The 22449-nt window shown below is 39.4% G+C and overlaps 1 protein-coding gene across 7 annotated transcripts in view; it reads left to right on the top strand.

The window, feature by feature from the left end:
• The window catches only part of CCDC34 (coiled-coil domain containing 34), a 111154-nt gene that overhangs the window by 48602 nt on the left and 40103 nt on the right, over positions 1 to 22449 (top strand). Inside the window, exons 8-10 of one of the 7 annotated variants that reach the window (XR_003517304.2) lie at positions 9630 to 9787; positions 13497 to 13541; positions 18030 to 18093. The exons of 2 other annotated variants lie outside the window; for them this stretch is intronic. The gene's annotated coding sequence lies outside the window, so the exon portion shown is untranslated. Of the gene's footprint in view, positions 1 to 9629; positions 9788 to 13496; positions 13542 to 15158; positions 15270 to 18029; positions 18094 to 22449 lie in introns of those variants that run through there. 4 more of the 7 variants (XR_003517302.2, XR_003517306.2, XR_003517303.2 and 1 more) reach the window with 4 other exon arrangements.

Below are 22449 nucleotides of genomic sequence, written 5' to 3'. Positions count from 1 at the left end.
GGATGGACCTAGAGGTATAATGCTAAGTGAAATAAGTCAGAGAAAGACAGATAGCAAATGATTTCATCCATATGTGGAATTTAAGAAACAAATGAACAAAGAAAGAAAGAGACAAACAAAAAACCAGACTCTTAAAGTTAGAGAAAAAACTGGTGGTTTCCAGAGGGGAGGTGGGTGGGGGAGGGGTGAAATAAATAAAGGGAATTAAGAGTATAGTTATCTCTTTTTTTTTTTTAAGATTTTATTTATTTTTTGACAGAGAGAGACAGCGAGAGAGGGAACACAAGCAGGGGGAGTGGGAGAGGAAGAAGCAGGCTTCCCGCTGAGCAGGGAGCCGGACACGGGGCTCGATTCCAGGACCCTGGGATCATGACCTGAGCCGAAGGCAGACGCTTAATGACTGAGCCACCCAGGCGCCCCTAAGAGTATACTTATCTTGATGACCATTGAGAAATATATAGAATTGTACACCTGAAACTAATATGGCACTGTATGTTAATTATACTTGACTAAAAAATAAAAAGAAAATATTAGTGTAGAGAAGATAATTTGCTAGTAATAGAACTGCGTTTCAAAATACCTAGCATAACACCTGACGTATAATAGGCATTGATAATAGTAACTATGTTATTGGTACCTAAAGAAAAGGAGGGGGTGCCTGGATGGCTCAGTTGGTTAGGCGTCCAACTCTTGATTTCAGTTCAGGTCCTGATCTCAGGGTCATGAGACTGAGCCCCGTGCCAGGTGTGGAGCCTGCTTAGGATTCTCTCTCTCCCGGGGCGCCTGGGTAGTTCAGTTGGTTAACTGTCTGCCTTTGGCTCAGGTCATGATCCCAGGGTCCTGAGATCGAGCCCTGTGTCAGGCTCCCTGCTCAGTGGGGAGTCTACTTCTCCCTCTCCCTCTGCCTCTCCCCCCAGCTTGTGATCTCTCTCCCTTAGCTCAGCTCTCTGTCTCTCTCCAATAACAACAACAAAAAAAATCTTAAAAAAAAAGATTCTTTCTCCCTCTCCTTCTGCCTCCTCTCTTTCCTCTCTCTCTCTCTCTCGCTCTCCTTCTCTCCCTCTAAAAGAAAAATAAAATAAATTAAAAAAATATCAGAATAACAGCAATTCTTCCCTTTTTTCATGATACCTTTACTAATAAATATTGGAAAAGGACAAAGAGAAAAAATACCGGATTCATAGGGCCTGTTTAGAGTGATCTAAACCTATGATTCAGAATGAAATAAAAAAGGAATAAACGAATTATTAGCAAATTCGATTTCCACTCTGTTGCATGGGATACACTAAAGCAATGCTGCTACTTTTTCATCATTGGGGCCAGTCAAGTGGATGTGCTTAGGCAAAGCAGGAAGAACAGTAGGTAATTATAGCTAGATATATATCCCATGTTTGTGTATAAGGAGGTTTTGTTGTCACCTAAAGGAATTTAGTCAGTAAGAATTCTAACATGTTTTGGGACTGTTTTTCTTTTGACATTTTGTTGTCTTTTTTTGACTGTGAATGCTTGCCATGTGAGTTACTTCTAAAACAAACCCCACTTTCTCTTTTCTCCTATATCCCAGCCCTGTCCATGGCCCCAACATTTACACACACACACACACACACACACACACACACACACAGAGTTATACAAAGTATAGCTTTTAAAACACTATCATTAAGCATAAAAAGACCAAGGAATGTTTGTAACTGGTATGCTGGAGCCAAAAAGATTTCTCACATTCTAAAAAAGAATCTTTGGCATTAATGGAGAAACCAGAACCAATTGTAAAGCATAATTACTGCACAAACATGCAGTATGTGTGAAGCTACGATCATTCCTTTAATCTCTTATACCAGAGAAAACCTAGACAATGTGTCTGTTGTTTCAATTCCCACGCACACTCCTCCCAGATCCTGCTAAAACATTGCTTTGTTTATACATTTATATAAAATGCAAGCAAATACCCAAGCTCAACTTCTTGGAAATCTGGTTTGAGTTCTTGAAGGAGATTCAGAGTTTTGGCTCTTCATGCAGGTTAAAAAAAAGACGGGTCACATGGCTAGCTTTATGGCTCCAATTTCAGTGGCCAAATGGTCTCATGCAAATAAATGGCTATCTTCCACTCCCAAGCAATAACTACCACTTTAGGAAGCTATGTAGTGAACTCATTTTTAGCAAGGAAACCCCTTATTTTTTACTTTTGTGAAACTAATTTCCCAGCAGAGTCTTTAAAAGTGTTTGGATGTCTTCCTACCACATGAGGATTTCTGTAACATCAGCCATAACTTTTTTGGGGGTGCTCTGTGACACAATTACACATTAATAATAATCATAATAATGATAACTGAGACTAGTGGGGATTGAACTATGTTCCAAGCACCTTATTAACTAAGCCTTTCTGAGAACAAGCTTGCAGAATTTGTTCAATACCACCACTGGGTGGCTATTACTGTTATACTCCTTTTTCTGGTGACTTTTGGTCCGTCTCAGATTTGTTAAAACTCTGTTACCCAACTCTTCAGTTTTTAGAGAAAACAGTCTTTCTTCAAAATCATCATGATTATTATGCCTCACTTATTAATTTATGCATAATCTTCATAAAACTATTCAGTACATAGTTTTACACATATATAATTAGCTAGGAACTCCACTTACACTATTTGCTGGGCATGCAGAGATCAGTGGGGTATTTCCCATCCTCAGAGCTCATTCTGTAGGAGGGAAGGCAGAAATGTAAACAAAAATTATTGTGTAATAAACTCAGTGATGCAAATATGTGCAAGATATAGAGATGGCAATGTGAAAGAAACGGGGAGGTATCGGGTGCATGAAAGAAGACTAGCTTAATGAGCTGATATGTGAATAGGAAATTAAAGGACAAAAAGATGAACAAAAGGAGAAAGACATCTGTGGAAAACAGGCAATATGTGCAAAGGCACAGAAGCATGAAACCACTTGGTATGTTTAGTAAATAAAAACCCATCATTTAACATATGTTATTGGCAGTAAGATTGGAAATGGAAGAGAAGGAAAAGAAGGTAGGTATCTGATAGGGAAGGGCCAAGGAAGCAATGCTAAGGGGTTTAGACTTTATTCCGTAGGTAATGAGTGTGTATAGGTTTTTTTTTTTTTAAGATTTTTTTATTTTTTATTAGAGAGAGAGTACAAGCAGGGGGAGTGGCAGGCAGAGGGAGAGGGAGAAGCAGGCTCCCTGCTCAGCAGGGAGCCCGATGCGGGGCTCGATCCCAGGACCCCGGGATCATGACCTGAGCTGAAGGCAGACGCTTAACCGTCTGAGCCACCCAGGTGCCCCAGGTGTGTAGAGGTTTTAATTGGAGGGGGAGACGAACCATGAGAGACTATGGACTCTGAGAAACAAACTGAGGGTTCTAGAGGGGAGGGGCGTGGGGGGATGGGGTAGCCTGGTGATGGGTATTAAAGAGGGCACGTACTGCATGGAGCACTGGGTGATATACACAAACAATGAATCATGGAACACTACATCAAAAACTAATGATGTAATGTATGGTGATTAACATAATGAAAAAATAAATGGTTGAGAGACATGATAGGTTTATGTTTTAGAAAACCTGCTTCAGGGGCACCTGGATGGCTCAGTTGGTTAAGCATCTGTCTTCGGCTCAGGTCATGATCCTGGGGTCCCTGCAGGGAGCCTGCTTCTTCCCTCTGTCCCTCCCTCCCCCACGACTCATGCTCTCTCTCAAGTAAATAAATAAAATCTTAAAAAAAAAATCCTGCTTCAGTGGTCATTGTGTTAGTCTAAACAAAAAACATTGAGATCTTGAAGTAAGCTTGGGTAGCATGAAATGAGGGTAAGGGAAGATTTGAGAGATATTTAGGGGTCAAAGTCATCAGGATTTATTTGATGAGGGAGGCAAAGAATCTAGTGTGACTAAGTTTCCAGAGTTGGCAGATGTGTTACTTCAGCCTAGACTTGCTGTTTTTAACCCTCCCCTGTCCTCCAGAATAACAGAGGCTTAAACACAGAGGTTTACTTCTCTCCCATAAAAGAAGTCCAGAGGTAGGTGGCTTAGGCTGATCTGGCTCCATGGGGTCAGTAGAGAACCATGCTCCTATCTTTCTGCTTTATCATCTGAGTGCATAGCTTACAGCTTCAAAGTCACCTCTTGTTCAAGATGGATGCTGGATCTCCAGTTATCATTATGTCCACGTTGCAGGACAGAAGATAGAAGAAAGACAGAAGCGTGAAGGGCCCTTCACAACTGAATCAGCTTCCTTTAAGTAGTCTTCCTGAAAACCCCATATAACATTTCTACATCGCTGGCCATAACTTAGTGACGTGGCTCTATTTAAATGCTAGGAAGTCTGGGGAGTAAGTCATTCTGGGCAGCTTTGTGCCAATAAAAATGAGGTTTTGACTAAGGAGGGAGAAATAGAGGATGAATGGTTCCAGGTTTGGCAACTGGTAGTACATGGTTCATGAGACTTGGTGAAAGGTAATGCCACAAAGAGAAAATCAGGGGAAAATCTTTATAGAGCATTGAGGAGAAATGAACAAAAGAAGAGGATCCAGTGAGAAGAAATTGGAGGCAGAAGTAGGATTAGAAAGAATGATGTAAAAGAAGCCAAAGAGAAAAGAGTGATCAAAAGTGCCGGATATTACAGATTATTTAAGTAAGAGAGAGAATAAGAAGTGTCCATTGGATTTGGTAGAAGGAAGTCATCATTGTTGGTTTTCTAAAGACCAGTTTTATTGGAGACCTAGAGGAAGATACAGACTACAATAGGTTAGAGCATGAATTAAAGATTAGAAAACAGATAACTTTAGACAGCACCTTATAAAAACTTGGCAGGTGTGAAAGAAGGCTGTAGCCAAGAGAGGATCCATAATCAAGTGAGTAGTTAATGGTGATAGATACTGAATGTGTTATTGGCTGCTGAGAGGGAGTTAGTAGAAAAGAAGAGGTACAGATGAAATCCTCATTCTGTCAGCACAGCAGAATAGCATGTCCGAACTGTGGAGAGGATGAGCTTTTCTTTTGCTGGTTGCATGAAGGGAAGGAGACAAGACATAGCAGGTAGGTCCTGCCCATTTAGTATTTTGAATAGAGGAAACGTGAACAACGTTGGGGCTCCCAAGGCTCTGTATAAAGGTGACTAAGAAATGAACTTTGTAATGCAGAAGGAGGTAGTAGGAAAGCTATCCTGTCTCGACAGTGGTGTTGAGTGAAGGCAGGGAATACCGCTTGAAAATTTCTTGTTTGCACAACTCAAATAAAGAATTTAATTTTAACTGGTCCTTAACTGATAAGAGTTTTCAAGTCACTGACAAAAGCAAATACAAATCCTTTCTCAAGGAAATCAACTCTAGATCAAGCTTCAAAGAAGTTGAAGTTACCCCCAAAGTCCTAGGGAAAATTTGCAGCTCACAGTTAAAAGTCACAAAATATACAAGGACACTGTTCAAGACATTTGCTTCCAGCCAAGAGGGAGTGTAGTGACAGGGACCAGATATATCCTGCCACCTGGAATAACTAAAAAAAAAAAAAAATAAGAAAAAATACACGAAACAACAATTTTTCAGACTTTGGAAATCAGGCAATGAAGAACAATGATCTCCAAGTGATGGGAAACAAGTTAGATGAGCCCTACAATTGCTCTAGTTTATTGCCTGGAGAGACTTTTCTGCTCATGTGCAAGGGGATGGAACCCAGACCTGAGTTAAAGAGATGCAGCTGGAAATCTGGGGAAGCCAAGGTGACAGACATTGCAGGGAAGCATACCAGAGAGGGTAGAACTGAACAAAAAGAGGACTCTGGAGATCTGCAGAGTCCCACTCAAGTTTTCAGCTAAGTACTGATTCAGTGCATACCTGTGAGGAAACTACCTGAGGCTGGGGAAAGAAACACCCAGAAGGATTGCAAGATACAATTCCCAAGGCCCATATAGTGATGGTTCCTTCTTCCACCAGCCAGAGTCCTGCTTTTACCAGCCAGAGTCCAAAACCTCATAATCATAGCCATCTGGTAGAGTACTCAGAAGAATTTTGCCTCAGTAGTGGGACAAAATTAGTGTGAGAATAAATGCTTCCATTCTCCCACATAACAAGGCTTAACAGCAAGACCAACAGAATCAAATAGTTTCCACGTAACTTAATTGCACTGTAGAAGAAGGCTCAAGGATATTTAATAGCCCAAACCCAGAAACAACTCAATGTCCATCATTTTATGATAAATAGTTTTATTACACAATGGAATACTATTCAGCAATTTGAATAAATAATGTACTGTAGACATACAATATGGATGAACCTCAATGTAATTGTATACTTAGTAAAAGGAGCTAGACTAAAAAGAATGTATACTATATAATTTCATTTATGTAAATTTCTAGAAAATGCAAGCTAATCTATACTGACAAAAAGTGGTGGTTGCTTGAGGACAGGAGTGTTGGGATTGGCAAGGAAGTTTAGGGAGGATTCACAAAAAGCTAGGAGAAAATCTGGGGGAGGGGGTAATGCCTATGTCCATTATTTTGACTGTGGTGATGTTTCACAGATGTATACATATGTCAAAATTTATCAGATTTTACATCTTAAATATGTACAGTTTATTGAATCTCAACTATACTTCAATAGTGTCTTAAAATTTAAAAAAGACACAAGGAAAGTTCAAAAGTAGACCAGAAACTTTCGAAAAACAAGGTGCGGAGGGGATTGCCTTACCAAGATTTAGGACTATTATAAAGCTATAATGAGACATTGTATTGATCCAGAGGTAGAGAGCTGGATCCATGGATCAGAAGAGAAAGCATAGAAACAAACCCAGTAATGCATGCAAGCTTGATTCATGATGAAGTCATTGCAGATCACTGGAGAAAAGATCAACCATGTAATAAATGGTGCTGGCAAGATTCATGTAGATTAAAAAAACAAAATTGCCTCCCTACCTTGTACCATACATAAAAATCAATTTTTGGTGGTTGAAAGACTTAACTGTGAAAGCAAAAGCATAAAGCTTTTAAAAGACTCTGTAGTTTAATACAACCTTCTGATACAGAAGGAGTTTTTAAGACATTAAAGAACAAACAAAATGCAAATCATAGGAGAAAAGACTTATAAATTCAACTATATTACACATAACTTCTGTTCATCAAAACCCACATTGAACAGAGTCAAAAGACAAGCCATGAAGTGGGAGATAATATTTGTAACTCATTTCCAAAAAGGATCAGCACCTCAAAAATATAAAGGACTTCTATGAATATATAAGATGTAGATATCCTAATAGAAAAATGGCCAAAATACATAAACAGGCATTTCAGGGAGGAGGAAACACAAATGGTCTGTAAACGGGAAAATATGCTCCATCTTATTAGTAACCATGGAAATGCAAGTACAATGAACTACCTTGTAATATCAACAAATTAGAAAAAATTTTAAAAGTTAAAAGTGTCACCAAGTTAGCAAGGCCATGGAACAATGTAACTTATATGTCATGGTGATGGGAGTATAAACTGAGAGAGTGCCATTGGAAAAAGGTTTATCATTACCTAGGACAGTTAAAACTTTACATGCTTTGCAGCCTAACAATGTTACTGCTAGGATTATAATCTAAAGCCATTTTAATTTTTATTGATTATGGTCAGATCACACTGGTGGGTGAATCAGCCTTAAAAACGAAAACAAAAAATGTAGACCAGGATATGATAGAATTAAATAGAACAGAATAGAGATAGAAAATATCAGGAAGCATTGCTGATGATAAGGTTATGTATTATTTTGTTAATTTTTTGGATTGCTAATAGTAAGATTTTGTATTCTATTAATAATGTTGGGTTATGTTGTAAAACATATTTCTTGTTATGAGTTGTGTTAAAAAATTTTTGAAAGCCATTTCCCTAAAGAAATCCTTAATATGTACTAGGACACAACTACAAGAATGTCTAAATTGTATTGCTTATGATAACAACAAGCTGAAAACAGCTCAGATATCCAACAATAGTAACATGATAAATAAATTGTAGATTAGTCATGTAATAGAATATTGTACAGAAATAAAAGTGAAGGAACCTTGTTCATTAGTCATGAAATGAAATACTGAACAGAAGTGAAAATAAAGGAACTGCCACTACATACACCAAAATAGGTAAATCTCAAAAGCATAATATTGAGTAAAAGAAATGACTCATAAAATATAATCGGTATAATTTCATTTACATGAAATTTAAAACTAAACTATGTTGCTTAAGTCTACATACATAGGTGTTAAAACTATAATGAAAGGCCAGAGCTTACTCTTGAGTAGGAGGGAGATACAATGGGGGTGTATACAAAGTATCCCCACTTGAAGGTACTAACAGTGCTCTGTTAACCTGGGTGATGGGTACACACGTGCTTGTATTATTATTATTTAACCCAAACAGATATGCTTATATGTTCTTATATGCATGGTGAATTTCACAACTTAAAGTAATTAAGGTAGAAACAAGCTAGAGAGAGCTTAATTCGTGGAGTAAGATCCTTGAGGCAGTGCATCAGGTGGGCTTCAGAGCACAAGTGAACAGACATGTCTTGAACAGAAAAAAGGGCGACCCCTATTCTGAGAGCAGTGCGGAAAGCAAAAGGATGAGAGTGGTTACAGGTATGCTTTCAGGTAGAAGTATGGAGTGAGAAGATACAGCGAAAAGCTTGATGGATTTTAAAGTCTGATGGGCTCTTTCTAAAAAATATCATTAATATTTAGTTATTTGAGAACAGTATTGCCTAATGTAACATTGATGAAAATGCTCTGTATCTGAGTTGTCCAATATGGCAGCCATAGCCACATGTGGTGAATGAGTGTTTGTAATGTATCTAATATCTCTGAAGAACTGAATTTTTCATTTTATTTCACTTCTGTTAATTTAAATTCAAATAACCACATGAGACTAGTAACTACATATTGGAGCTCTCCGTTCTAGCACTTCAGTGAACTGATCTTCCTGACCTTTGGATAGCAAACTCTGAGATCCCCATCATTGGGCAAAATGGCTGGGGAGAACTCCCTTTGAGGTAAACAAATAGGTGGAAACTTTTTCTCTCAGAAAAACCCAGACTCAGCTTCCAAGGACATCTAGCAAAGTCTACTAGCTCTCCTAGGAGAATTGTGGAATAGGGTTTCAGTGGGACAGGAAGCAGGGGCAGAGAACAGAGAAGTCAAGTGAGTTCCCATTTTGGGACGTGTTGTGTATTCACCTAGGCTGCTGAGAGTGAAAAGGTAAGCTTGGGTAGAAGCACGGGGAGGGTGAGAGCGAAATGTTAGAGAAGTATTTCACAAAGTGGAACAGGCACATCACTGATGATACCTGGAGGCAATTTTCCTGGGCACATTAGGCAAAGTTGTTTTTAAATTTTGATAGTTTTGAATTTATTTTAATGTAAAGGTTTTTCCATTTTATAGTTTTGTTTTTATTTTGATGTATATTAGGAACAAGCAATTAGCACACCACACCTAATATTTGATGGATGTTACTTATAAAGCAAAATGCTGCTTTAAAGTTGAGTTAACTCAGAGAAGGGTATTCAGTAAATATTAGCTCAGGTGCTACTTTGATATAACAAAAATCCCAAAGGTGGTGCTCAAAATTTTGACAAACTTTGATTTAAATATGATACCCAACAGGGCACCTGGGAAAAGTCAGTGCTATGCTGAGACTCCACCTGCATGTGAAATCACAGCTTTGCTGTGTCTCAGAGAGTAATTCTTTATTGAGAAGCTCCTGTGCTTTCATGGGGATGTTGTCAGTAACTGCTGAAAAAATTGGATTTGCTAGAATCAAGGTAAGCAAGATAAACTGGAGGGTGAAAGAGTCAAAAAAATTTTTTTTTGGCTTAAAACAACATAAAATGTGTTATTCTGCAATTCTGGAGGCCAGAAGTCTGACATGGATCTCACTGGGCTGGGATCAAGGTGTTGGCCAGGCTGTCTTTTCTGGGAGCACAACAGGAGAATCCATCTCCTCACCTTTTCAGCTTCTAGAGGTTGCCTGCATTTCTTGGCTCATGGCCCCTTCTATCTTCAAAGTCAGCTTCAAAGTCAGCAATGTCAGCTGAGTCCTTCCCCTGCTGTCATCCTCTCCAGTTCTCTCCCCTCTCCCTCTCCCTGTAGTCCATTCTTGAATTGAGCAACTCCTACCCCTCTTGCTGGTCTCGCTGCATATGCAAGAGGAGGGGACAACAACATATAATTTAAGGAACCTAGAGTGGTCATAAAGTTCTGAACTCTGCTATGGAAAAGGTGAGAGCTGTTAACCACCACAGCTGAAGACATCTTTGGGGTGACATGTCAGCAGCTAAGCAGGGTTGATGAGAAGCTGAGGGAAGTTACACTGTGAAAGCTCAGAGGGATGGAAGGGCATGATGAGTAGAGGTTATGTGAGATGATCCAGAAAGACCTCCTCATTCCTTCCTAGTAGCCTTAATGGCTGGATGGTCTAGTCACTGGAGTGCTGCATTTTACTTGAAGGTTAATACATCCCTTTTAAACTGTGCCATCCTTTCTGGGAGGGCTAAGGCAGGAAGCTGTGATCATTGCTTAGGTTTGTTTACAACCCAGTGTAGACTGTGTGTGTAGGTCACAGAATAGAGGACAGAACTTTTCATCAGAGCAGCCAAGGATCTGGAACCTGAGGTTGCCTGTGTGGGTTGTTACCAGAGACCACTGGTTAATTAGGGAGGGAAATGAGCAGTTTCCCAGAGGGGCTCACTCAAAGATGACCATTCACATAGTCATTCGTCAAATATCTGTTGAGTGTATTATAGTGCTGGGGGCTTTGTTGGATGTTGGAAATACAGCTGATTCATATAGATATGGTCCCTACCCTCATGGAGCCTATGTGGAGGAGACTTATGTGAACTAGCAAACCATCACTGTTGATTTGGGCTTTTCCAAAGCCATTGGAAATGCTAGGATGAAAAGAGCTGAGAATTTAGAGGCAATACTTGTTTTTGTTCACTGAAAAAAGTCCTCTATATATTCACTATGTTGCTTCTTTAGATTCTCTACAGAGCCAGCTGGGGAGACTGTGGTATGCTGTTACATTTGAAAAAATGCTTTCAAATTACTACTTTCCTAGAAACATCTCAGTTTGCCACTAATCCCAGGCATGCCTGTGGGAAAGCTAGAATGCCTTGATGGCAATATTCACAGGCTTTTCCTTAAATGTTAGCAAATATATACTAATTTGTTCAATCCTTGTAAATACTCCAAACAATGGGGTAAAGAGGTAACTGGATAAGCATGGAAAACATCATAATTAAAGGAAAGAGTAAAGAACTTCAAAGTTCATATTCTTTGAGTTCTTGATATCTCAAGATTATATCCAATAGATGTTAGTAACTTTTTAATGTGGGGTCCTTGGAGATATAGAGGGTTAGTAGACACCCTTCAGGGTGATCCATGTATTTCCTGAGGCTATATGGAAAAATGTATACGTATGGGCCACAACTCTCATCAGATTCTCAAAGGGACCCCCTGAAAGTCAAGAATCACTTCTGTAGATCCCTTAAAAATTCTTCCATGAGTGCTTTTTATGAGAATAGTCATGGATGACTTTTCCCAATTGCCACAGATCATGAGGCAGTGCAGCAGGACATGGGAGACCAGGCCTCCAGTTCCAGTCTCTTGTTACAGCCACGTGACTCTACGAGGCTTGCCCATTTGAGCCTCGGTTTCTTGTCCATTAAAATGGGAGAAAGGATACTTTAATTTTTTAGGTTTCTGTGTTGAATATCAGACCGATGTGAAAATGCTATGTGAAACTTAAGGGTGCTATCTAAAAACAAGAGGCCTTAGAACATGTTTATGATCTGTACCTGTAGCAGTGTTAAGTTCTCGGTCACTAGAGGGAGCTTTAGGATTCAGGGGAGAGAGAAGCCCGTGGTGTCTCTCCTTGAAAGCTTAAAGTCTCTATGACGAATTCTTTAAAAAAACTTTTGCATTTTATAAGTATCCATTTAGGTTTTTCTTTGTTTGTTTTTTTTTTTTCAGAGAAAGATCTATAAAACCAAACATGACCACAGTTCCTTGTGACACAGATTTTCCCACCCATTACCCTATGAGATTTTTCTTCCTGAGTTTCTCTATGGTAAAAAAAGGTGTACAACAACTTTCCAAAAGGCTGTAGGAAGAAAGCACTTTTCCATCAGCAAAGACGATTCATTATAAATTCTATGACACATGGCAATGGTGATTTGAGGATATTCATACCCAGGCAGGATGGGGAAGTCCATTGTCTACCCTTGGCCTGCAGTTAGAACTGTTACTTTGGATTTCCTGATGGCACTTTCTCCTGTTAGAGCTTCCCTATTGAAAAGAGTGTGGCTGTTACACCAGAGGACCCAGAACAGTTTAAAAGAGGTGGTGTCAGAGAGGGAAAGAAACTAACCTTGCACATTAGGGACTCAGAATCTTGCTGATGCACAATGTGTTTTGGAGAAATTTTTGTCCCCTTTTAGGACCTCAGTTTCTCTCTCTGCTTCTGACCAATACCATATCCCCTGTAGCCCATGCATATGTATACACCCATGGTCAGATGGTTTTTCTTCATGAAATAGGGGACATTAGGTGAGCAGATTAGGCCCCACATCATGCCAGGCACAGTTTTGTAGGAGCACAAAACTCTTGTATCTATCTGATTTTCAATACAAATGTCTTTAGTAAAGGTGGAGTCTTGATATTTCTCTTCCTCATTGCCCTCTGGGTTGGATTTCAGTCCTGCAGTGAAACAGATAACTGCAGAAAACAGCTACCATCATTTTTTTTTCACGTGCATTTGCATGTACTTGTAAAGACTTAATTGCTAATACCTGCTAGCAAAACTGGCCAATGAGACTATCAAGCACAGATGTACCAAATTTTCTTAATTCTAGGATATACTCTCACAAACCCTGCCCTCCTCAATTTTGCTTTTTAAAAACGGGCTCACGCCTGTGATTTATTTAAAGAACTGTAGACCACCCCTCCTGAAAAGCTATTTTAAATCTAGGTTGTTTCCTGTAATCAGTGGCTTTTTTCAATTGAGGAAGTATTCTAGGAAATACTTTATTTTTGTTTTATTCATTTCTCACATCTGGATGCTGAAAAAGTTCCCTCCGCTGCTACACCCGTGCCCTCTTTGGGGCTTATGGGTGTCTCAGAAGTCACCCCAGCAGAACGGATTTGCCTCCGTGGACAAAGAGGCAGGAGGTTGCAGGTTATAAAGGATGAGGCCCTGCTAAGCTTGTTCATAGCAGCTTATGAGAAACAGCTGCCCCTCCATGTACGGGCACTTGTGGAAGTCTTTCCTCTCCTTTTCCCTGACGTCTAATGATTAACCGAGGCTCATCAGCTGACTCAGGTCAGAACAAGCCAGAGGGTCTGCCAGCCCATTTTAAGCATAGCTGTACCATGTTAGCAATAGGAAATTTTCTAAAACGATGCAAACACTTGATCAATGATTTCATTAATGATTAAAGTCTGTGTAATTTTCTCTATTTTTTTTTTTTCCAGAAGCTGCTGTTTCTTCCTAAAGCTTTCAGGGGTGAAGGTCAGAAGGTGGGCAACAGAGTCATTGTTCCCTAGTTTAGGACTTCTCAAATTTTAAGGCACATATGAATCATGGGGGAATCTTGTTTAATTTTTTAAGTTTTTGTTTTAAATTCTAATTAGTTCACATACAGTGTAATATTGGTTTCAGGAGTAGAAGTCAGTGATTCATCATTTACATATAACATCCAGTGCTCATCACAAGTGCCCTCCTTAATACCCATCACCCATTTAGCCAATCCCCCACCTCCCCCCCAGCAGCCCTCAGTTAGGTCTCTATGGTTAAGAGTCTCTTATGGTTTGCCTCCATCTCTCTTTTTTTCCCCTTTCTCTAGGTTCATCTGTTTTGGTTTTTAAATTCCACATATGAGTGAAATCATATAGTATTTGTCTTTCTCTGAATGACTTACTTTGCTTAGCGTAATACACTCTAGATCCAGTCATGTTGTTGCAAATGACAAGATTTCATTCTTTTTGATGGCTGAGTAATATTCCATTGCATATATATATATATATATATATATATATATATATACCCCACATCTTCTTTATCCATCCATCAGTTGATGAATGTTTGGGCTCTTTCCATAATTGGGCTATTGCTGATAATGCTGCTCTAAACATTGGGGTGCATAAGCCCTTTTGAATTAGTATTTTTGTATCCTGGATAAATGCTTAGTAGTCCAATTGCTGGGTCATAGGGTAGTATTTTAACTTTTTTGAGGAATTTTGAGGAATTTTTAATTTAAGATATTTTTAACTTTTTGAGGAACCTCTGTACTGTTTTCCAGAGTGGCTGCACCAGTTGGCTTCCCACCAATAGTGTAAGAGGGTTCCCCTTTCTCCACACCCTTGCCAACATCTGTTGTTTCTTGTGTTGTTAATTTTAGCCATTCTGACAGGTATGAGGTAGTATCTCATCATGGTTTTGATTTGTATTTCCCTGATGATGAGTGATGGTGAGCATCTTTTCATGTGTCTGTTAGCCATCTGGATGCCTTCTTTGGAAAAATGTCTATTCATGTCTTCTGCCCATTTCTTAACTGGATTATTTTTTGGGGGGGCTGTTGAGTTTGAAAAGCTCTTTATAGATTTTGGATACTATCCTTTTATCAGATATGTCATTTGCAAATATCTTCTCCCATTCCGTAGATTGCCCTTTAGTTTTGTTGATTGTTTCCTTTGCTATGTAGAAGCTTTGTTTTTTTTAAGATTTATTTATTTGAGAGAGAGAGAGAGAGAGAGGAGAAAGGGCAGGGGGAGAGGGGAAGAGAGTCTTAAGCAGATTCTGTGCAGAGTGCAGAGCCTGACCCAGGGCTCAATCTCACGATCCTGAAATCATGACCTGAGCAGAAACCAAGAGTTGGATGTTTAACCGACTGAGCCACCCAGGTGCCCCTAAAAGCTTTTTATGTTGATGAAGTCCCAATAGTTCATTTTTGCTTTTGTTTCATGGTGGAATCTTGTTAAAATGCAGATTATGATTTAGCAAATCTGGGAGTGGGGTGGAAAGAGCTGAGGTTCTGCATTGCTGTGGAACTCCTAGGTGGTAACATTGCAGCTGGTCTTTGGACCACACCGAGTAGCAAGGCCCTCATTAATTTTTATCTCCCTTTCCTGTTTCAGGCTGACTCATGTTAGTAGGATTAAGAATACCCTCTCTAATCTGATTCTGCAGGCACCGTCAGAAGTGAAGAATAAATAAGTAATGATAATAAGACCATAGGAAATCATGAGGTCATGGCTTCTATCTTCTGAATTAACAGTTAAGTTTGGTAAGCCATGACTTTGAATTCTAACGTACTGCAAAGCAAAATATTGAGAAAAGACCTGTAGTGTGCACAAATGCAGAGAACAGAATTCAAGCAGATCTGCTTTTTCTCATGATATGGCAAAGCAATTGTTTATTTAAGGTCATTATTTTTATTTATTGGCAAGCATCGTGTTCTCTACTGCATGGAAGTAGGAATCTGGTGGGGACTACATGAGAATTGTGTACCAATTTTTTCTGGCTCTGAATCATCCTACTTCACCTTTATCTTCACTACCAGGAACTCCATCTAATTATTGTTTATGAGAAGGGATGAATCTTCCTTGGTATGAAGAAATTTGGGGTCTCTCCTGAGTTTTCTCAGGACAGCTATTTTTGGTATTTCTGTAGTGAGTTTTTGGACCTTTAGTTTGGTTTATTATATGTTGCTTTGGATCTGCTATTATTTCCACAATTTCTGTTTTCTTGATTAAACTGTCAATTCATTGTACCTTGTGGTCATTTCTTCTATTTTATAGGACTGGAAAATGGAAGTGAATTGTAAACTTGTCAGGTCCAATCTCCTCCTTAATATCTGAATTTCTGCAAGCCATCCTATGCTTGAAACACATTTAGTGATGGGGATTTTAGTATTTTACATTCTATCCTTGAACAGCTCTGTTAGGAAGTCTTTCCTAATTTTGGATCAACAATTGTCTCTCTGTGGCTTTTGCCCACTAGCCTGGTTTTACTCACGGGGGCAATTCCTTTGTCTTGACTAGAATATGGACATAATACATGTTGTTGAGTAACTGATTTGTTCAGGCCCAGCCCTTGGGGGTTCCCAGTACCTTTGGCAATTCCTCGTGCAACAGGGTAGTCTTCAACATCTGGCTTGAGGAATAAACGTGGGGCGAGGCTCAGAGCTGCACTGCCAGCCAGAGCATGAGTCAGGGGAAGGCAGGACAGTCACTGCCCATAAGTCCTTTACGCTGCTTCATTCCAGGAGCTTAAGATTTCCTGCATTTCTTTCTTATGTTCAGCCTGACTTAAGCCTTCAACGAAAGGCGGGATAGAGACTCATGAGTACTCCTGAATTTTCACACAAGCACATCATTGGATAGGAATCTTAGAAATGGTTCCAATTTCCAAAATATTTATCTTTTCTTTAGTTCTCACCTAAAGCAAAATTTAAAACTGGCAGAGTTGGCTTCAGTCTTCCTCTCCTATGCCCCTTTCAGGACCATTCTACCCTTCCTATTTGATGCTCCTATTTGATGGGTGACCTGATCTCCATGGCTTCCCCCCGGGCAGGATCAACCTGTGTCTTGGGCCCTTCACTACCTCTTCCCTCCCCCTTTTCCTCACCAAAACCTACCTGTCCAGTGTCTGATTCTCTCAGCAGCTGGTTTTGTCCAATGTGACCCTGGCTTTTAATGTGTTTTGGTCCCTTAACAACACTTGGTAATGTGTAAGATAGCTCTTGTTTATCTTCCTGTCTCAGCACCATAATTCCTTAATCCAGTCAAACACATGTCTCCCAATGGCCCCTAGGTGGTAGGTTTTTAGTGGGGAGGGATAGACCTCATGATAAGATCACACAAGAGCAATTGTTTTGGGTCCCTTAGTACAACTATCTTGCTTTCTCAGAAATAGCAGCAAGGTGCCTCAGTCACCGAACTCCCATTAGAACATGCTGTGTTTCTTCTGCCAGAGTTGCTGAAACTGTTCCTCTCCTGAACAAAACCAACCAAACACACATACACACACACACACACACACACACACACACACACACACACACACACTTAGGAACACAGTTCTTTTTAATTGGCCCTAGGTAGGATGTGTTAGTATCCCTCCCTCCATAATAAATGGAGGGCCCCTTAGCATAACTGCATATCCTCATTATATGGTACTAGTTCTGTTCTCCATAACAGTAATAACAATAGGTCTTACTGCATTGGGTTATTAATTATAGCTACTTACTTTGTTCTAGGTACTGTGACTAGGGCTTAACAGGTTTCTCATTTAGTGTTCACAAAAACCCTGTAGTGTAGGAAGAATTATTCACATGTTACTGATGAGCAAACTGTAGTTCAGAGAGGCTAGGCAATTTGCCAAGCATCACACAGCTACTGCATTGCAGAGATAGGACTTAAACCAACGTCTATCTGACTGAGGCCTCTGCTCTTAACCATGCAGCCTCCTTTTCTCTGATCAGCAAACAGAGCAGAAACCTAAGATCCATGAGATTCCTCAGACAAGCCCTGCTGTGTCCACCTTAAACATAGCCTTCCTCCTTCACTTGTCTAAAATCCCTACACCTTGTTCATCCCGATCCTCTCCTTTCTCACCTCTATTACTTCTCTATGCTGAGAAAAACTTCTGGCTTCTGTATGCACAAGAATAGCAAGTGTTTGTTATTTAGTTACAAGGATTTATTATGGAGGGAGGGATACTAACACATTCCATCCATGGCTAATTAGAAATAGCTGTGTTCCTGAGTATGTGTGGATTTTTTCTGTTTGTTTTTGTTTTTATTTTGTTTTTGAGAAGAACAATTCCAGCAAGAATTCTTCTTGGCACAAGGAGCAGGAGATGGTTTAATAGGAGTGGGATGACTGAGGTATCTCTGCTATTTCTGAGAAAGCAAGATGGTTCATCACCTACAATGAAGTAGGAAGTGGAGTTGCTTATATTGTTAGCCTTGGATTTGTTACATTTTTTTTTTTTTTTTTTGAAAGGATATCACCGTGAAAGTCTCCTTTTGGGTCAAAGAGAATAAAACGATGTTAAAATGCTTCTTCCAGCATGGGTTTGGAATTTGAACTTATCTTATGTGCATAGTTCTGGAACTGCCTGCCACACCTCCCCAGCAATCAATATAAAAAGTTACCTCAAGCCAGTGATATCCTAGACAGTGGTAACTTTGGAACACCTGGCTGAAGCAAATAAACTCTGACAAATAGGTTTTAAGATAAAATACATTATTGGGGATCAAGAAGCTGTTCCACTTGGGGGCTTCCATGCTCCCACAGCTGCCAGTTATCGGCTAAGGGTTAACTGGAGCAGATGTGAATTTCCAGACACTTTGGTCTCTCTTGGGCAAAGTGGCTCTAGTAGCTTGAGTGAGGACCGTTCTCTGAAGAAGAGTTTTAGGTATTGGCCATTGGAAGCAAAACCACCCTGAATCTGGTGAGGGGTAAACGAACCCTAGGGAATCTGGGTGGAGCACAGTGTCCGCTCCAATTGATTAAAAAAAAAACAACTAATAATATAGACAAACATTTAGCAAAACTTTTTCTTTTTTAAAGACTCGGCATTCACAAACAATATTAGAAATGAAAAAGGATTCATAACTACAGATTGTAATAAAGATAAACAAGAAGATAGCGTTATGCCAATAGATTTAAAAAGACAGAAATGATCAATGTCTTAGAAAAATGTGACTTATGAAAACTACCCCAAGAAGAAATGGAAATAATAGTACAATCTTTATCATTAAAGAAATGGATCAGTTGTTAATAGTTTACCCCCTGCACTTCCATAGGACAAGATGAGTTTGGCTAAACATTCGAGGAACAGATAATCACAAGCTAATGCCAATTTTATTAAAGAGTAGAAGATAGGGAACATTTTCCAACTGATACAAGGAGACTACAAGAAGGAAAGATTATGAACCAGCCACGTGTATAAATATATGTGTATAAGTAAGCAAAATACTAGATACTCAACATCCCTAATCATCCAGAGAAATGCAAATCTAAACCACAATGAGATATCACCTCATACCAGTCAGAATGGCTAAAATTAAAAAGACAAGAAACAAGTGTTGGTGAGGATTTGGAGACAAAGGAATTCTCTTGCACTGTTGGTGGGAATGCAAACAGGTGCAGCCACTGTGGAAATTAGTATGGAGGTCCTCAAAAAGTTAAAAATAGAATTACCATATGATTCAGTAATTCTACCACTGAGTATTTACCCAAAGAAAACAAAAACTCGAATTCAAAAAGATACATCCACTCCTATGTTTATTGCGGCATTATTTACAATAGGCAAGATATGGAAGCAACCCATGTCCATAGATAAGTGGATAGAGATGTGGCATAAAAATATTGGAGTGATGGAATATTACTCAGCCATAAAAAAGAATGAGATCTTGCCATTTACAACAACATAGATGGACCTAGAAGATATAATGCTAAGAAAATAAGTGAGAGAAAGACAAATACCATGTGATTTCACTCATATATGGAATTTAAGAAACAAAACAAATGAATAAAGAAAGAAGAGACAAACAGACTCTTGAATACAGAGAGCAAATTGGTGGCTGCCAGAGGGGAGGTGGGTGAGGGTATGGGTGAAATAGATAAAGGGGATTAAGGAAAAAAAATTGGATTTATCATAGGAATGCAAAGATGATTTGACATTAAAAAGATTAAAGGAGAAAAACCATGGAATTGTGGAATTGTCTCAATAACATTTGATAAAATTTAATACCTATTTACAATTAAAAACTCTTAGCCAACTCTTAGCAAAATAGGAATAGAGGAACCTTGCTTAATTAATGAAGGGTGTCTACTAAAGACCTAAGTAAATATTTTTAAGGAGGAACTGTTAAAATATTTTTCTTAAGAATCAGGAATAAGACAAAGACTCCTTCTGTCAATGGCGAGGGGCAGGGGAGAAAGGCTATAGAAATAGAGAAATGATACCATCTCCATTGAGGTGATGACTCATTATCAAGCAGATATCAATTCTCCCAAGTTAACTTAGAAATTACAACAAAAATCTCAATAGAGTTTTTCCTAGAACTTAATCAGGTAATTGTAAACTTGATATGAAAGGGCAGAGGTAACTATCAAAAAAAAAAAAAAAAAAAGAAGAGAGACAAGATGGGTGGGGAAGGGTGTTGGAATTGTTCTACCAGATGTAAACTTATTGTAAAACTATAAGAAATTAAGGTTGTGTGGTGTTGTGACAGGAATAGACAACAGAGCCCATAGCCCAACTCACAAAGATATGTAAACTCAGCATATGAGGAATGCGACATCATCAGTTTGGAAAAGATGGTAGTATTGGGGATAAGTGAAACTAGGAGGATTGGTTATTTGTTGGGAAAAAATATATATTCTATTCCTACCTCGTGTTTTAATCCAAAATAAATTCCAGATAAATTATAAATTCAAATATCAACACTGAATAGTTAAACCTTGTAGAAGAAAATACAGGAGAAATATTTCTATGACTGGGGGATTTTTTTCTGTTCTTAATGTTTTGATTTTTTGATTTCTAAACGACAGATGAAAAGATTGATAAATATGATCCATTAAAATAAAAATAAAACTTCTGGACACAACAGCAATCACTGTTTGTGAGGATTAAATCTATTAATACATGAAAAGCAGGTAAGCTTTACCGTGTGCCTGAACATATAGTAAGCTCTACAAAGAATTTGCTATCATTTCCTTTATAGAGTATTTCGCCCCACACTAATTGCAATAAAGCTAGTCTTACTATGTATTTTTTTCTCTTTAAGACACATGTCTTCTAGATATGCAGCAAATAATGTAACTAAAGGAAAAAAATATTATCTGACAAACAATATGCAAATAAGTATTTCACTCCTAGACAAACTTGGCTATTATTTTAATACAGGAATCTTTTCCATGGGAACCAATCTTCATTTGCATAAACTCTGTAGCTTGTGGTCTTTTCTTGGTAATGCTAACATAGAGCAGATTCCTCCTGGTGACTTGTGTTGTGTGCCCAAGAAGGCAGCTCCTGGCATCTCATAGGAATGTAACGGTTTGCAGCACGCACACCAGCAGCGCTGAGACTGCCTGCTGCTGGGGACCAAACTGGTTAGCGTGGACACCAGGAGACGTCTCTGTATTCATTTTTGACCCTGGGTCATTTTATTTTACTTTACTTTTTTTTTAAAGATTTATTTATTTATTTGAGAGAGAGAGACAGAGAGAGAGAGAGAGCAGCGTGGTGGGAGGGACAGGGGGAAATGGAGAGAGGATCCCAAGCAGACTCCGTGCTGAGTGCAGAGCAGGATGTAGGGCTTGATCTCACGACCCTGAGATCATGACCTGAGTCGAAACCAAGAGTCAGATGTTTAACTGACGGCACCACCCAGGCACCCCCCATTTTTCTTTTCCATCTAGGTCCTTCCACATTTATCTCTTGCAGGCTGCTAAAATAAACAAGTGAACTTGCATTTCGACTTCTCTGTTAGACTGCACACAAATATTGGTATAATCAAAAGACAAACACTTGTAGAAATTCTGGAGGTCTTGCATATTCATCATTGACAGATAAAAATCAGAAGATTCTGAGCTTATGGAAAGTGAAGTGTGGCCTTTAAAAAAAAGTCATTCCTCAAAATATTATTTCTGGCCCCTTGGCTGAGTCCCTACAGTTTCAAAAGGCCATCTCTTTAAAAACCAAGCTCTTCTGCATTACAAATAAAGTATTACCACGCACCCCTTCAGCAGCAGGGAGAGCTGTTTTTGCTTGAACCCATGGCACAGTTCAGAAGGTCAGACGTGACCACAGTATCTCCTGTTATTTCAGGGCTCACATGTGTTTGCCTTGGCGCCATTTCCCTGGCATTTGGTTTCCGTTATTTTTCCATGGACTTGGCTTGCAGGAATCAAAGAAGCATATTTTTAAGAATAAGCGAGGTTCATAAAGATGAAGTATTTTGAATTGGTGGTGGCTGGACACAGTGGGAGGGAACGCACGCCTCCCGCGTTACCTTCGGTAGCATAGCCCTGACCCTGCATACGGCGAATGTGAGTAATGGGGAAGGCAGAGGGCTGTCCCACTCAGCAAGGCTGACCAGCGCCTCCCCCTTTCTCCCCAGCCAGACACCAGTGAAGTTCAGCTGTCCCGGTTCAGACTGTCTACTGAAGCCAAAGCTAAACTCTCAGGAGAGTGCAGGGCCTCCCCAGATAAGGTGTTTTCTACATCAGCCTCGGTGGCAGCTGATTGTTGTCAGTGGAAAAGTACTGTCATTGGCCCTTTGCTGTGGCTTGTTTTGGTTTCTGCTTGGAGCACTCTGCAGAATGTGTCCGGGAAATAGGCATTCACTGTACAAAGCACGATAAAGATCACTACTGTGTGGTTGCACTGATGGCAGAAACCTCAGGGTCA

This window comes from Zalophus californianus, chromosome 11 (genome assembly GCF_009762305.2).
Source record: "Zalophus californianus isolate mZalCal1 chromosome 11, mZalCal1.pri.v2, whole genome shotgun sequence".
NCBI lineage: Eukaryota > Metazoa > Chordata > Mammalia > Carnivora > Otariidae > Zalophus > Zalophus californianus.
Note: the sequence above shows the minus strand (reverse complement) of the source record. Positions and strands in the feature narration are given on the sequence as shown.